The sequence below is a fragment of the Notamacropus eugenii genome, chromosome 6 (assembly GCF_028372415.1).
Source record: "Notamacropus eugenii isolate mMacEug1 chromosome 6, mMacEug1.pri_v2, whole genome shotgun sequence".
Taxonomy (NCBI): Eukaryota; Metazoa; Chordata; class Mammalia; order Diprotodontia; family Macropodidae; genus Notamacropus; species Notamacropus eugenii.
In genome coordinates, this window is record NC_092877.1 from 117,272,403 (window position 1) to 117,287,469 (window position 15,067).

Here is a 15,067-nt window from a genome sequence, read left to right on the forward strand (position 1 = left end):
TGGAACTCCCTGCCATTTGGAGATTACAGATTCTGTTAAAAATTTTAAAAATAATTATTTTCTTACAACATCCAATAGCAGTTTTCATGTACACTTTTGGAATTATAAAATGGAGCATAAAAGTATTCTGACAAAATATAGGACTTATCATTTTAAGTTGTTGTTGTTCAATCAGACCTCTTTGACTCTTTGTAACCCCATAGATCAATTGCCCATGAAGTTTTCTTGGCAGGGATACTGGAGTGGTTTTACATTTTTTTCTCCAGTGAATCCTTTTAGCAGGCAATCAGAGGTTTAGTGACTTGCCCATGGTCACTTAGAAAGTGCCTGAGGCTGGATTTGAACTCAGGTTTTCCGGACTCCAGGCCTAGTGTTGTGTCCACTGAGCCACCATCTGCCTCATTATCCTAAGACAGCTGCAGAAAAATGAATAATTTTTCACTAAAAAATAAGGAAGAAGATGGAAAGACCATAAAACATAATTAAACAGACAGTTTCATTTGGACCAAGCAGTCATCACTAAATAAGAGTAAAGTCAAACAATAGATACATGCCATTCGATTTGTCTAATGTAATTAAAAGCAATCTTACTTCAAACAGGGTTAATAAAACAGCTAAAATATAATAGTAGAAACAAACATCTTTTTATAGGCAGCACTTAACATGAATTCTATTAACAACCAGTCGGAAAAAAATAACATTAATCAAATGACGGTTTGGCAGATTTGTTTATGGAAATTGAGAGGTTTATGTTGGCACTTTAGATCACTGCCAAAAAAAAAAAAAATAAGAGTAAGGTACAGCACAGACTTAGTCAACAATACAGAATGTGTGTTCGTCCTTCCTTGCCAAAGAAGGCCATGCCATCAGAGAAATAATGACATGACTTGCACTTGGCTTTATTTTGAGTGAGGGAGGGCTATGCAGGTCACCAGCCTCACTTCTCCTCCAAAACCATCTGAATCCAGTGACCAGATATTCATCAGGATGACTGGAGATGACCTAGGATGAGGCAATTGGGGTTAAGTGACTTGCCCACAGTCACACAGCTAGTGAGTGTCAAGTGTCTGAGGTGAGATTTGAGCTCAGGTCCTCCTGACTCCTGCACTGGTGCTCTATCTACTGCACCATCTAGCTGCACCAATAATACAGAATATTCAAGTATGCTATGAATATTTTGCACCTTCCAAATACCTTGCAAAACATAAATTATATAACAAAGGCTGACTGTATTTCCTATACTGACAGGGAAAAATACCCATACTGTAAATAGGATTAGGGACCTAACTTGGAATTTCAGTGATTGAAGGAACTCTCAGATGAAGAAACTCTATCAACGTAAGTAATCTCTGCAGTGTATAGTCGTAGAGATATGCTCAGAAAACTGATAATTTATATGATTTGACCAGAGTCAAATGGCCAATATGAATCTGATGATAAAAGTGAATCCAAGTGTTCCTGCCTTCAGTATCAGTTTACTATCCCTTATGCACATTGTCTTTATTTTTCAAATAAAATATACTACAAAATTAAAAAAATAATACTTATCCTGGAACTGCATAAAATGTTGTCCATAGTTGTCTAAAATAACTTTGGCTGATAAAAACCTTAGAGTAGTATTTTCAGTAGAAGCTTCAATACCAAATACTTATAATCTCAAAGCTACATAGAATGAAAGTTTTCATCTCAAAGCTACATGCAATGAAAAGTTTTTAAAACAGAGACATGGCAGGAGAGTACATAACCATGTTGGATTAGGATAATGTGGGATTATGTCATCTCTGATAGCCTGTCTGACACTGGAGTGGGTCCAAGTATATTTTTAATGAATTAACAAAAGATGAAATTACATTCTAATAATTTTATTCAACTACAAAAAAAAAAAAAACAAGTTATTCTACCCACCTCTGAAATAATCTATGTAGAACATTAAATTTTAGAATTATCAGGATAGCAGTTTATCCTAGGGATTTTTATGTGTGTATTCCATAACTGATGAGAAGGTAACAACAATGATAATAATTCACATTTGTATGACAAATTAAGACATGATCAAAAAAAAATAATACCAGCATACCAAAGACCTTCAAGGAACCAATGAATGAATCACAAATAGTGGAATTTCATATCAACTGAGATTAGATATAGACCTTTCCAGAACTCATCAAATCATATAGGGAGGCAGCCATCTATTTGTTAATCTGGCTTTGATAACCATAGAGTCTGCTCACGTTCTTACTGTCCTCACATGGAGCTTTATTCTACATTGTCAATTCTTCTGTATTTATTTGGGAATTAATTAATTTAGTTATAAAAATGTAAGTGGAAAGAAACTTAGTGAGACTTTTTCATCTAGCTCCATTATTTTATAAAAAAGACCCAGAGAAGATAAATGATTTACCCAGGGATACATAAATAAATAATTCTCAAGCACTGTCTGCTCATCCCTTCTCCTTCAGATCAGTGGCTCAGTTTCTGTCTTTATAGAGTCTAAGAGATAAGATTCACATTTTTAAACTCCCCTTCACTGATCCAGATAGTTATAAAGAAGGATTTTTTTCTAAGACACAATTTTCTCCTTTGTAAAATGGAGATGTCAATACTTACATTACCTGCCTTGTGACCCTATTCTTTTTTGGACCTCAAAAGATTGTGTGAATCTTATTCTTTTGGAAGTTAATGTAATCTACTGTATCCTTACAAGTGTTTCCATCGCTGCAATTCTCCCATAACAGAATGAATAAATGGGTCAAGAATTGATGAATTCACAGACTGTATACCATATAACTTGCAATGGAATAAATGAAGTAGACATAAACATTCATTATGGACTCATACACTGGAATGAATGCATCTGTTCATGTGGATTGATATACACAAATATCTTAGCAGTTGTTTTTTGGTGTAAATCCTACCATACCTGCATCTTAATTCTCTGCATCATTTTGCCATTGGTAACTTGATTTAGCATCATTCTTCAACTTTGTTACAAGATATTTGACAACACAATAATCCCATGAGAAAACAACAAAACCAAGATGGTTTGAAATCGTATCCAATGGCTTGAAATCCTTGCCCAGTTAGTTATTAGATAAGCCACACTTTTCTGGAAATATAATAGAGGTGTATTGCCTTTTAATGATAAACTCTTGTATCACTACTACTGTTTATCATTGCTGCAATAGATTGGATCAGCTGTGGGACTTTGGGACTCACTGTATCCTGACAATGCCTAATTTGCCAGGGCAAAGGTAGTAGTAAATAGAGAAATGGATGAAGAGATCCTAAAGCATCGTGAATACTGAAGTGAAAGGCTAAAGGAACAGAAATGATTCGGGGAGAGTAGTTTCCTTTCTTAAGCAACTCTGAAAATAATAGTGGCCAAACTTGATGTAAAGCTTTGCAAAATAGGCAGAATGGCCTTATGAATCATCTTTCCAGTCTTTTGACTTTAAAACAATAACTGTTATAAAACTATTCTAAAGCCATTTTATTTTAACTTGGCCAGTGGTAGGGAAGATCAAATGAAATAGCATATGTAAAGAAATTTGTAATTCTTAAATCAGTACTATGAATGGTAGGCATCATCATCATTGTTATTATCAGTGTCATGATGATGACAAGGAAGAGGATGTCTCATCTGGTCTTATATAAAAATAGTACACTGTTTCATTAATTGTATGCTAGTGGTTGCATAAAGGTAATACCTCTATCAGGCAGGCAAGTAGAAGCAAAATAAAAATTAGGGAATATTAAATATAATTCTCTGCACACCTCTAAAGCTCTATACTTGAAAATAAAATATGCTAATTATTCCAGTATAATACAGGAGGAAAACATGACCATTACATTTGAGTTCATTTCTTTTTTTTTTTTTACCTCAATAAAAATTTCCTACCTAAATCAGAAATGGGAGGTATTCACAGGAATTCAGATTTTCTTTTCTATTTTGGTACCCCAGATAAACAGTCATTGGCATGACCCTCCCAAAAAGGAAGCCAAGGAAAATTCATAGATTGCAACTAAATGAATGATTAAACCAACTTATGTTTATTTGATATAATAGAAAATTACATTATTACAGATCACAGGTTGAACCTAGTTAGTAAACTGTGCACACTGTTCTCATTTCTATTCAGAGGATCACAAGGTTTGAATATACATTTGTTTGATATGCATTTCCAGTGCAGGTTCTGAAATCACAACTGTAGTCTCTTTTCTGTTCATTTATCTTTCCTAAGGCCATTTAGAATAATAAGATAAATATAATTCTAAGGTATTTACTCTTTTTCCAAGGTAAAGTATGTGGAATGAAATTTTATACCTTTTGTTTGACTATAGATTTTGTTGAGAGAAAAGAGAAAATTTGGTTTTAGAACAAAAAGGAAATGAAAAAAATATAGATTTTTTTAAAATGAAAACTACTATTAAAGTTCAAATTGATTTTAAGTTTATTTTATTCTAAACTCATGTGACAAAATTGGTTTTCTACTGTTTCATCTAAACCAATTATTGCCAGAATAATATAAATGTTTTCTTTCAGGCACTTGTTCTGAAGTTATTTCTCTGGATATTCTATAAATAACTTTCAAACTTTTTGAACCCTAAAATCTTAGAAAAAGTTCGAAGTACGCTTCACCTATATTCTGATAGTATAAGTATTATAAACTGATAATTCTGATAGTATAAGTATTGTAAGTATTATAAACGGAAAATATCATTAGGAAATATTATTTTGTATTTGTATCATCATATATTTTGGCCTTAGCGTCAATAAGTCTAAGCTCTTCATTTTACACAGTATGAAACAGAGGCTTACAGAAGGAAAATGACTCATATGTTAAATTTTTCACTTAAAGACTGTTTTGCATAGTCTCTCTCTGTTTCTTTGTATCTGTCTCTATCTATCTGTCTTTCTCTCCTTCCCTTTCAGTTTATCTCAACTTAGAGATGAACCGTGGTGATTGGTATGACCCAAATGATATGACCCATGATCAAAATGGTTCCCTTAGGCATTTTTTATTGTTCTTGTAGACAATGTCATAGATTTTAAATATCTATATACATTTTGTCTGCTGACAAAATTATCTTGGGAAAAACGCAATGATTATTTGTTATGAGTAATTATTTGATAGCAATTTTGCATGGATTAAAATTTTTCATTGCTATCCATAAAGAGGATGCAATGTTACAAAATACTGTAAATGGTATCTGAATATGTCATTTCTTTCCCTTTCAGATTATTTGGGTGTCTAACTCATGCTTTTAAGTTTATAACTACTTGTGGATCTATTGGATCCAACCTATAAAATGATGACACAAATTAATGATGGATAAAAAATATCCTCAAAAAATGAAGGATCCAGGACAATTATAAATACCACAGCCTTACTACATAAAATATAATGTTTTCAAATGGTATTGTTGATTTAAAGGGAGAAGGCTGAATGTTGAGTAAATTTTAATTTTCAGTCTTCCAAAAAGGAAAATGAAAATTGGAAGCTAAAAATTGTACTTGCAACAAAATTCTTTAATGATTTCTCCTTGTTGAAAAATGAGAAATGCTATTTAGATAATTAAAAGTGTTATAATTAATAGATTCCTGGAGAAAATATCTTTTAAACAGATTTTGGAAGCTTAATCTTTCTTCTCTGTGTAAGACAGATATGAAAGTATATATGCTCTTTGTCATAAAATGTCATCTCAGGGTGATTCATAACTACAGCAATCCAGTGATTTTTTTTTTTTTTCAGTTTAGACCATTTTGGCAAGATAGACAACATTTCAAGGTTATCTCAGGGGTACCATGAAGAATTTTCCAGTTTACTTATCACCCTATTCTATGCCCTTGCCTTGAAAAAGTAATGTCAGCTTCAGATAATTAATTCTTTATGAGTTGTTTCTAGTTAAATCATAGTAAATCTTTTCAGTGTAGGAAGAACTTATAACTATTCAGGAATCACAAAGTATAGTTGAATTAAATGTTGTCTACTTGATCACCAGAAGTAGAAACTGAGAGAAAGTATGTATTAGGGATAGGTCTCACTAAAGGTAAGCAACAGAGCTCCCTTACAAAGACTGGAAGCTTCAGCACCCTGGTATAGTAGACAGTCATGTCTGAGAACATAGTAGGAGGTCATTAAATTACTTGTTAGACTGAGCATCTGTGCTTAAGCATCATAGAATGCTCGTTAATTTTTAGGAATTCAATTATTTTACCCTGGCAAACTGGAGTACAATTTAATAAGATATCCTATTGGTAAAGATGAAATTCTAGCGCTGGAGAGCCTCACAATTATTTATCATGAATACTTTCTTCAAGAAGAGAGGTAGAAATTACAGCAGTTGTTGAGTACTGAATAACATCATATGAAACTGTATATTCTAAGAAATGGAAAATTATAGTTTACCGATAGAGTAGTCATTTCCAAGGCTCTATATGATAAAGCCACCAATTTATTAGCTCAAAGATCAAAATCAATACTAAACTTAGAAGAATAAAATTGGGAAACTGATATAGCATACAATTGTGACAACTCCAACCTGACCTGTTTAAACCATCTGATGAACCTGAGAAGTGAGGGAAATGAAAATAAATAAACATTGATAAGGCCTACCCTTCATGTAAAACCTCTTAACTGTGGTAAATTAATCACCATAACAATGGAATCCACAAAGCCTAGAAACTACCTCCACTACCAAATACTTGATCTAGTTTGCTGAGCAGAGAGATATGGCTGCCAGGGACAGTATCAGCTTTGAAAAATAATGTTTGTAAAACATTACAGAGAAGGATAGTAGAGAATTATGAACAGCATCATTTCATAACATGGACAAAAGCAGTGCAGAGAACAAACTTTTTAAATGTTTGGCAAAAGACTTAATTAATCCTGATCATACCAGAATGCCTTAAAGTTGAACCTGAAAAGAATTATAAATGGATGAAAAATGCAAAGAAAAAATATTGTGAAAAACGTAATTAAATTTTTTTTTTCTATCAGTGATTGTGAACCACAACATTTGCATTCTAATACCATAATCCTTGATGTACTATATAAGGAAGTATAAATAACACTAAAGAAAAAAAAAAAAGACAGGGAAAGCAGCTGGACTCAAGTATGTAGGCAGGAGGTTAATGTTGTGGGCAACCTAATTTTCAGAGAATTAAAAAAGTAATTGTCAATATATTTGAAAGAGGATATCAAATGCTTACGGGGGAAAAAGTTAGTTGTAATTAATGAAAAGTGTTCAATAATTTCTGAACCATGTGTCTGATTTCTCTAAAACATTTGTGGGGACAGTCTTTTTATATATAAAGATTATTACTACATAAGCAAATGCATAAGGGATTATCATTAAGATATTGTTCAATGCTTTTGATGACTCTACCCTTGTCCCTGGAAGAAATGCACCTCCCTCCTTTTATAACATCTGTGTCTGCAAGTCATGGAATATTACAGCTTCAAAAGACTTAAAGAGTAAAATCTTCAATTCATCCAAAAGGTTGTGGAGAGGTCCATCATAGATGGAGTAGACCACACATATTTCCAATGAAAAATGAAAAGAATAAATAGTAGAGCTGCTTCTGGGAGAAACAAGTAAAATGTTGGAAAATTTGCTTTTATCAGAGCAGATTAGATACCTTCTTCCCCACACCAACAAATATCATCTTTTAAGAATTGTATTTTGTTGTAGTTGCTGTTTCTTGCACCTAGCACAGTGCCTGAAACATAGAACTTCATAAATGTTTATTGAGTTGAGTTGAATTCTAAAAATAAACTTCCATGGACATTGTACTTTATGGACTGGAGGCCTCCCTTTTGGTTCCCCCCACCCACATCAGTCTAATACTCATATTATCTATCTGCTATTCCTCATTCTTACAGCATAGTCAATTCACTCTGTTTGTTAGACTAACACATCCTTTTCATGATTTTTTTAAAGCCATTGCTGGTAACACACTACAATCTGGACACAACACACTGCATATATTTTTTTTTTTGTCTTTTACATTTTTACAGTGTAGAATGGCCAAGAGAATTTTAATTTACTTAAAAAGGGGCTTTTGTAGTAAAGAAAAGTTTGGCATCACTGGAAATATTGGCAGTTACTTCATTGTTTTTCAGTTCAATTTTCCATTCATAATCCTTACAGGGAACAAGTCACTGTCCATGCTTGGTGTTCAGTATATCTTTAATGAGTAACTAACTGCATCCATAGGAAATGCTTAGACTACTATCTTTAGAAAAAATTTCAAACTCAGCCTCTGGTAATTATTAGGAAGACATTCATTTAACCATCTTTGATTGTTCATCTGAGTTGTAGGCAGGAGGTGATTAAATTTGCAGTGTTAATGTTTACACTTCAAAAATCAGCAAAAGTTATAGATCAGGGCTTGATTTATTATTTTGTTCATTGACTATTTGAGAAAGTGAAAGAGAAAGTGTTAATAATACAGAATTAATTTCAAAACTTGCTGTGTATAACTTTTTTTTGGGGGGGAAGTGCTTAAATATTTACCAACAAACCACTGAGTGGTGATAAAAGGTCTCTGTTTTCTTTTTTTCTTTTTTTGGCTTAATGTTTATTTATTTATTTTTAGTTTTCAACATTTATTTCCACAAAATTATGAGTTCCAAATTTTCTCCCTATCTTTCTGTGCCCGCCACCCCAAAACACCTTGCATTCTGATTACCCCTTCCCCCAATCTGCCCTCCCTTCTATCACACCCCTCCCTTCCCTTATCCCCATCATCTCTCTTTTCTTGTAGGGCAAGATAGATTTCTATACCCCACTGCCTGTATTTCTTATTTCCAGGTTGCATGCAAAAACATTTCTCAACATTGTTTCCTAAAACTTTGAGTTTCAACTTCTCTCCCTTCCTCCCTCCCCACCCATCCCCACTGAGAAGGCAAGCAATTCAATATAGACTGTATAAGTGGTTTTGCAAAAGACTTCCATAATACTCATGTTCTGTAAGACTAACTATATTTCCCTCCATCCTATCCTGCCCCCCATTTATTCTATTCTCTCTTTTGACCTTGTCCCTTCCCAAAAGTGTTTACTTCTAATTACTCCCTCCTCCCATTTGCCCTCCCTTCTATCATCCCCCCACCCCACTTGTCCCCTTCTCTCCTACTTTCCTGTAGTGTAAGATAGATTTTCATACCAAATTGAGTGTGCATGATATTCCTTCCTTGAGCCAAATGTGATGAGAGTAAGCTTCCCTTTTCCCCTCCACTGAAAAAGCTTTTTCTTGCCTCTTTCATGAGAGATAACCTGTCCCATTCCATTTCTCCCTTTCTCCTCCCAATATATTCCAATTTGTTTAGGAGATATAACAGGATCATAAGATTTAGGTAAGTCCCCATTTAGATTATATAGAAACATTTATGGATTTATTCACACCATTTTGTACTGAAAATCTAAATTCTTGTTACCATTATGTTCTGGATTACTTGACAGAGAGTACACAAAGTGAAGAACATGTGACTGCAGTTGTCCTGAGTCCAATAATAGGCCTCCCTAATACTAAGAAATTAATTTTACTAGCTAAAGTTTATTTTTGTGAATGACTTGCTATGAAAGCCTTGACTTTTATTTCTTCCTGTGATGGTATGCTTTGTTCTTCTTCATCTGAAAGGACGGAAGAAAATATCTGTTCAGCAAGAAAGTAATCTTCTATAGTCTTATTTTTTTCCCCTTTCTTGGGCATTTTCCCAGCCAGTTACTTGACTTTTGAGTCCTCTGTCAAGTGGAGGGTATATTTTAGGGACCTGTAACTTCTCAGTTCCTCTGAGGTGGCACAATCAAGGGAGAGGTGTTTACTCCTCTCCTGGCCTGCACTCTAATCGGGGAGCAACCATAAGCTTTTCTGCTCAGGATCTGTGAGTAGAATTTTCTTTCCAGAGACTCCACCAACTCCACCAAACCAGTGCTCCTCCTCAAACCAGGGCTGCCTCTCAGGACTGAGACCCAGCTCAACACTTGATTCCCGCAGGGTCTTTAGGCTCAGGGCTTCTAAAATGGATGCTGTTGCCTCAACAACTGCCACCACCATGAGGCCTGGGCCAGACTGCATTCAGTTCTCACCCAGGTGAAAGAGCTTTCTCACTGACCTTTGAAAGTCTTTGGCATTTGTGAGATGAGGGATCTGGGAACCACAGATGCTGCCCATGATTCTGTGCCCTGAAGGCTGCTCCAGTCTTGTTCCTGCCAAGCTCCATGATCAAGGTTGTGCTGTGCTTAGCTCTGAACCTTGTGCAATAGACCTTTCCTGTTTGCCTTCCAGGCTGTCTTGGGCTGGCAATATCTTTCACTCTGTCATTTTGTGGTTTCTACTGCTCTAGAATTTGTTTAGTCATTTTTTACAGGTATTTTATGGGCTATGGGGGGAGAGCTACAGCAGGTCTGTCCTTCTACTCTACTATCTTGGCTCCACCCTTCCTTAGGCACTTTGTATTGAAGAAAATATAATATTGCTTGAAGTAGAAACTTACACAGATTGTTTGGGTATTAATGGAAGGGAGACTTTCTTTCAAGAAATTACAGGTTGAGAAAATCAGGAGATACAGTGACCAACCCACAGTTATACATAATAAGATCATTAACAGACAAATAGAAGAGTTTCCTTATGCCAACATCTTCAAATCAGTTCAATTCAATGAACTTTTATTAAATACCTGCCATGGCTCTGTGGCAAAGTGGCAGAAGTACATACTGGTCCATAGGAACAACAGGATTATGAAGTCCAGCATTTGTGAGAACATGCATCGAAATCAAAGCTGTTTCTCAAAGTTTTTCATTGTTCTACACAGACTCAGAAAAATAATTCAGGTAAATTTAAGTTTTCTCTGACATTACTCCCAGAAGACTATGAAGGAGGCATGGTTAAAATGAAATATTTGATTCCTGGATTAAATTATGACAGATGCTTCATTAAGAGGAAATCAAAGTTCTGCAGATCCAATACATGGAAGTAAAATGTTTAGTCCTTTGATTACTGATTTAAAAGAAACAGACTAGAGATCAGGGTTCAAGTGCTTATTTGAAGTTTAGCATTAGAATGAATGCATATAAAATCTAAAAAGCTGGGGATTGGGGATTTTTTTGGTCTGGATTTGTCTTGGATAAGATAAATAAAGCCCATTTCATGGAATATAGGACCCCAAATGAGTTCCCAGCAAGAAACTTGAAAGTGTAGCTATGTAAACATATTGGGTTTTTTGATCAACACAGAGTTTCCAGAGCAGATTGCAAGAGTGAGTATATATTTCAGTCCTTAATATGGCCAGATCAAAGGATCTAGAAAATAAATTGGAAAGGATCTTGGAAATAATAGTCTAACTTCTTCATGTTATAATTTAGGATATTGAGGCCCTGAAAGTTCAAATGACTTTCACAAGTTCATATAGTAGCAAACACCAAATCTGGGAATAAAATCATTGTCTGACTTAAATTTTATCCTTTAGTGATTTTTCTTTCCCCGAAAGTTTTAATGAAGTTAAAAAAAACAAAACAAACAAACAAAAAAACTAGTGTGGGAATCAACATGGATATAACCAATGCAATCTGTTGCATTTTTTTGGTTGTTGGGCTGTATATTGATCTTGAATATATCTTCAGTTTTCAAATACTTATATTGGCATGTACAGATGAGTTGAAATAAGGAATATAGGCCAATTTGTGGCATTTGGATAATTAGAAAAAGACTTCCTTTTGAATTCTACCTTTATATCTCATCTTGTCATAGAGATGACCCCTGATTCTTGAAGGCTATGCCAATGGAACCAAAGCTCTGAAGGTCCTGCCAAGACTTTGTATGCAGATGTTTTTTATTAATGTCTTATATGTTGTTAGAGGGCCCAATACCAGCTAAGTTTAAATAAACTTATTATAGAAAGCTAGCTTCCCAAAGATTTTTTTTTTCAGTTAGAGCAAATCATAAACCTTGCAGAAGAAGACATGGAAGGGCTGCAGGCTGCTTCAGCAACCAAATATCCAAGGTGACAAACATCATGACTGTCTGAACTATTGACATATGAGTTAATGGAAATTGAGGGAAGTGAAGTTTTTGAACACTGTAGCAATGAATCACAGTTGACTTTAAGACAAAAATGTTCTTGCATATTTCTGGTGTATGTTGACAAAGCAAGTTGGCAATGAAATTTAATGGATGACAAAAAAGGAGTAATTATTAAGAAACTAAATTGGGACTTTCAAGAACCAAGATGTCAGGATAAACATTAAACAGCTATAACTGTCCCATAATTGCCTCCAAACAACCACAAAATAGTACCCCAAAACAGGAACAAAAGAATCAGCCAAAAGAAGGGGTGAAACAGTTTTTTAGCCCAAGACACTTGAATGATCAGCAAGAAAGGCCCTTCTCATTCAGGTAAAAGGAGAGCACATTCCAACACAGGTAGCATCCCAAGTGTCCTTGAGTCATGTGCTGGCCCCTTCCCTCCCCCAAGTCCACGTGCCACATGGATTCTCCCATGTGAATTCTCTCCCGTGTGCTGCCACCGTGGCTGCTGCAGGGCCAAGCCAGGGGCAGCCCCATCTAGTGCTTGCTTGGGCTTCCCATGAGCCCTGGGACAGTGTTCACACACTTCCCTGAGGTCCCTGCTTGGCTCACGCTGCCTCTTGCCCCTCGTCTGTTGCTGAATTTTGGCCAAGGCCAAAATTTAAAAGTATTGTCTTTTTTTCTCCTTGGCTGGGTTCCAGAAAGAATTCCTCCTGGCCGGGCTTGGGGTGTTGGGGCGTGGGGAGATGAACACTGCGACCAGCAGTTACCCCATGGCCTCCCTGTATGTGGGTGACCTGCACTCCAACGGCACCCAAGCCATGCTGTACGAGAAGTTCAGCCTAGCCAACCCATGTTTTCCATCCAGGTCTGCATGTACATTATCACTAGGCACTCCCTGGGCCATGCCTACCTCAACTTCCAACAACAGGCAGATGCTGAACGTTCCCTGGATACCATGAACTTTGATGTAATTAAAGGCAAACCCATCCATATCATGTGGTGTCAGTGGGATCCCTCATTGAGGAAATCAGGACTTGAGAATGTTTTCATTAAAAACTTGGAAAAATCCATAGACCACAAGGCACTTTATGACACTTTTTCAGCATTTGAAGACATCTTGTCCTGCAAGGTGGTGTGTGATGAGAATGGTTCTTAAAGCTACACATTTGTGCACTTTGAGACCCAGGATGCTGCAGATAGGGCCATCAAGCAGATAGGGCCATCAAAAAGATGAGCGACATGCTTCTCAACAAACGAAAAGTGTTTATTGGTAGATTCAAGTTAAGGAAAGAACAGGAAGCACAACTAGGTGCCAAAGCTAAGGAATTCACCAACGTTTATATCAAAATCTTTGGAGATGACATGGATGAGGAAAAACTCAGTGTAAAAGTGATGACTGACTAGTGGAAAATACAAAGGCTTTGGTTTTGTGAGTTTTGAGAAACATGAAGATGCCAATAAGGCAGATGAAGAAATGAATGGAAAAGACATCAACGGGAAAATGGTATTTGTAGACCAGGCCCAGAAGAAAGCTGAACGCCAGGCTTAATTAAAAGGGAAATTTGAACAGCTGAAGCAGGAGAGAATTAGCCACTACCAGGGGGTGAATCTCTACATTAAGAACCTAGATGACACCATTGATGATGAAAAATTTAGGAAAGCATTTTCTCCTTTTAGATCAATTACCAGTGCCAAGGTGATGCTCAAGATGGGCAAAGTCAAGGGTTTGGCTTTGTCTGCTTCTCTTCACCTGATGAGGCTCCCAATGCAGTGAGAGAAATGAATGGGGGCATTGTGGGCTCCAAACCTTTGTACGTCACACTTGCACAAAGGAAAGAGGAGAGAAAAGCCCACCTCACCAATCAGTATATGCAGCATATTGCAGGAATGAGAGCCCTCCCTGGCAACACAATCATTAACCAGTTTCAGCCAACTCCTGGAGGGTACTTCATGTCAGGCACACAATAGACCTCTTTATTATGCTCCCAATTAAATAGCCCAGATGAGACCTAATCTGCAATGGCAGCAAGGTGGAAGACCTCAGGGCTTCCAAGGAATGTCAAATGCCATTTGCCAGTCTGGGGCATGTCGGACTCTTCCCCACCTGATTCCAGCCAGTAATTCCCAGGCTTCCTGAGGTCTCCCTACTCCACCTCAGCGAGTGGGGGTGCCCTCTGCTGTGCAAAATTTATCTCCTAGACCCTCTGTAGCTACCCCTGCACCTAGAGCTGTTCCTCCTTACAAATATGCTGCAAATGTCTGAAGCCCCCATCCAGCTATCCCACCTTTGCTGACACCTCAGCCAACAGTACACATGCAAGGCCAGGAGCCCCTGACCGCTTCCAGGATGGCCACTGCTCCTCACCAGGAACAGAAGCAGATGGTGGAAGAACATTTGTTTCCATTGATTCAAACTATGCACAATAATTTAGTGGGGAAGATTACAGGTATGCTGCTAGAGATTGATAATTCAGAACTGCTGTACATGCTAGAGTCTCCAGAATCCCTCAGGTCAAAGGTGGAGGATGTGGTTGCCATGTTATAAAGCTCACCATGCCAAGAAGGAAGCTGCTCAGAAGGTGGCCGTGGTCGTTGCTACCTCTTAGACCAGAAAAACTGAAGTGAAATTAGCCCCTTCATTAGATGTTTGTTCACTCAACATATGGAGACTTCTTTAGTTACTACAGACTGTACAAGAGACCGCAGAAGAAGCTGCTGCTATCCTGGAGGTGTTTTCTTTCGGAGAAAAATCAACTTGAAAGGTCAATTCTTAAAACCCTAAGAAGTTTTCAGTCAAAATGGGCAGGTTTCTTGTGTATTGCCTGGACCCTGTTAATCTTTAATTTAATTTTATTTAATTTTTCTCTTCTAAAAAAGCTTTTCTGATTATTTTTGTTTTGGTGTTATTGGAAATTGGTTTTATTTCATGCATCCAATTTACAGAGTCTGGAAAAGTGTTTCTCAATAAAGTAGTGAAACCTTCACAAAAAAAAAAAACCCACCTATGGACAAAACCCCAAAGAAAAACAGGAAGTG

General features: G+C 36.5%; 1 pseudogene; it reads left to right on the forward strand.

The window, feature by feature from the left end:
- Positions 1-12,774: 12,774 nt before the first annotated feature.
- On the forward strand, positions 12,775-14,637 carry LOC140510580 (polyadenylate-binding protein 4 pseudogene; annotated as a pseudogene).
- The last annotated feature ends 430 nt before the right edge of the window (positions 14,638-15,067 follow it).